The sequence below is a fragment of the Tupaia chinensis genome, unplaced genomic scaffold (assembly GCF_000334495.1).
Source record: "Tupaia chinensis unplaced genomic scaffold, TupChi_1.0 Scaffold149922_1, whole genome shotgun sequence".
In the NCBI taxonomy this organism is placed as follows: Eukaryota; Metazoa; Chordata; class Mammalia; order Scandentia; family Tupaiidae; genus Tupaia; species Tupaia belangeri.
Window position 1 is genome coordinate 1,061,156 of NW_006209766.1, and position 2,974 is coordinate 1,064,129.

The following is a 2,974-nucleotide window of genomic DNA, read 5'->3' on the forward strand; positions in this document are numbered from 1 at the left end:
GCAGGAATGTTTTCTCTAAGAAAAATGAGGATGGTATATAGTAATTTGCCTCTGGCATCCAGAGTCTGCACGACATCTAGTATAGTCCTCGGCCATCTAGACCGGTCACACTGTGCGGGGAGGGGCCCTCCCCACTGCAGAGCCTGAGCCCAGAGGGATGCAGAGTCCAGCCTGGACCATCTGTTACCCCAGAGCTGTCACGGCAGCCTGGAGGGCATCTGGCACTGGCCTCCCAATTACTCTTCTGACGTGAGCACTGAACAAGCGCTAAACCTGCAGTCACCGGGAGATCTGACCAGGACCCAACTTTAAACCCATTTCTGGCTCTGTACTTGGCAATGAATTCTGTCCCCAAACCAAGGAATAAAATTCTAAAATGATTTTGTGAACGGGACAATTCATTCCTTATTTCACATTAAGAAGGCTGGTCTAAACATGTCAAAGAGCACGGGTTTGGTAATCTCGTTTTAGCATTTCATCATTTTTTTTTTCATATGTTGGGAACCTCAAAAAATGGAAGTGGTCTGAGAGGTCCTGACCTCTGAGAGGCCCTGTAGGGACACTGGTCATCTGTCAGCTATCTAGCATCCAAACTTCTTCTGTGTTTAGGGGACTGCCCACGAATAAATCTTGACCGGGGTTTGAGTCCACCTCCCTCTAGAGAAGCTGATAATACTGGGCCCTTTTTATCCAAGACCCTACATCTAGTCTAAATATGGGGCTGAATCTAAGATGTAAAGGCATAAAGGAAGCGAACACCCCAAAGGAGAGAGTGGAGAATGACTCCTGGTGGTTGCGGTAGAGGTGGCAAACAGAACATGGCTCCAGGGCCCACATATTCTGTGTGTGTCCTGTGCCCTCACTGGACTGGGCTAGTGGCCCGACTTTTAATGTGTTCCTAGTTATGCAGCTTCCTTTATTTTCAAGCCTGGTCTTCTAGCCTTCCTGGCAGATCTCTGAGCTACCCAATATCTCATCATTAAGTCCCTAAATGAGACATTGTTGGTCTCTGTTGCTGCAATTAAGAGCCCTCAGTACAACACGAGTCCAACACAACACGTATGAGCTAAGAAAATGTGCGTTCTGTTGAGAGATCTGCAGCCCACTGGTAATCAGAAAAATGACACTGCATTAAAACGGCACGGAGAGAACCAGCAGGTGGCATGGAGGTGAAGGCACTGGATTCACATAGGCCATCCATGTGTTCAAGTCCCAGACCTGACAGCTTATAAATCCCACTGGGCACATGTGGGTGTATGCCCGAAATCCTGAGAGGAAAATGGAGAAGGGATTATGATGTGGCCACACCTCTAGAGGATGATTTCTCCCTTTCCCTCTCTGTCTCTCTCCAGTGAGTGCATGCACCCGATGGCAAAAACCGAAAAGTAAATGAATGAATTTAAAAGGCACAGAGATATCACTTTGTGGTTTTTTTTTTTTTTTTTGAGAGATTTTTCGCAATAGGGCGCATGCGCTCGCCAGACAGACAGAGGGAGACATAGAGACAGAAAGCAAGAAATCACCCCCCAGGGGGGATGGTCACGCCGCAATCCCTTTTCCTCCATTCTCCTCTCAGGAGCTTGGGCACACACGCACACGTGCCCGGCATGAGTTTTAAGCCACCGGGTCCGGGACACGAACTGCGGTCGACTATGTGGGAGTCTAGTGACACAGCCATTACGCTAACTGCTAGTTCCCAGATGTCACTTGACATCCATTCAGCGGCAAATGCTTGGAAGATGGATGATGCCAAGGAAGGATGGAGATGTGGCTCAGAGCTCAAAGTGTTGTAAGGCTGGTAGCTATACCTGTTTTCTTGTTTCTGTCTGCTTTGGTCCCAAGTGCTCAACAGCTTGATGGAAGGAAAGGCTTCAGCCAGCCGGTGTGGGCCTCACTGCTTACCAACCTGCCTCAACCGTGGGTGACAATGGTGAGTAGCACAGGGCAAAAAATGCTCAAGACACGTTAGCTGTATTTTCACTTGCTTTCCTTTTTTTTCTTTTTTTAAATAGATTTTTTTTGCTATAGGGTACATGTGCTTGCCAGAGAGACAGAGAGAGAGAGAGAGACGGAGAGAGGAAAAAGTGAGAAATCACTCTCCAAAGGGGTGGCCATGCCACAATCCCTTCTCCACTCTCCTCTTGGGATTTTGGGCACGCATGCACACGTGGCCATTGTGAATTTCAAGTCGCCAGGTCTAGGACTCAAACCACGATCGACTATGTGGGAATCCAATGCCTTAACCATTACACCACCTGCTGCCCCCCCCCTTTTTTTTTTTAGTAAGAGTACATATATGTATGCATGCACATGTACACTCAGAAATTGTGTTTTGTTTTGTTTTTTTTGGAGAGGTTTTCGCTATAGGGCACGTGCGCTCGCCAGACAGGCTGAGATCTTGGTCACGCACGCACACGCGCCCGGCATGAGTTTTAAGCCACCGGGTCCGGGACGTGAACCGCAGTCGACTCCGTGGGAGTCCAGCGACATAGCCATTACGCCAACTGCTGGTTCCCCAGAAATTGTGTTTAACACACCAAAGGAAATCCGGGGAAAGGTAAGCTTCCCATTCACCCCACACCAGTGTCCCTTTCCAGAGACAAGCACTGAAAAAGCCTCACGAGCATCCCCTCCCCAGGTCTACTCCTCCCCAGCAGCCATGGGATCTTTGGAAATGTGGGACAGATTACGTCATGCCCCTGTTCTCTGGGGAGGCGGGGGGGGACTTCACCTTGGCCACAGACACGAGGCTGCACATGATCTGGGCCCTGTCTACTGCCTCGGCCTCGTTCCCACAACTCTCTACTCACTTGGTCCTCCTGTGGTCACTCTGGCCTCCCTGGCCCCCCTCCAACACACTGAAGCTCATCTCAGGGCTCACTGTCCCTCTGCCTGGCATGTCCCCAGTGGTCTCCCCCCTTTTACCCTCCTTGCTTGCAGATGTCCCCTCAAATGCTGCCTCCTCTGAGGGACT

At 49.9% G+C, this 2,974-nt stretch overlaps 1 pseudogene; it reads left to right on the forward strand.

Moving 5' to 3' along the window:
- LOC102474006 (claudin-6-like) overlaps positions 1-2,974 on the forward strand; it is a 22,841-nt pseudogene that overhangs the window by 16,322 nt on the left and 3,545 nt on the right.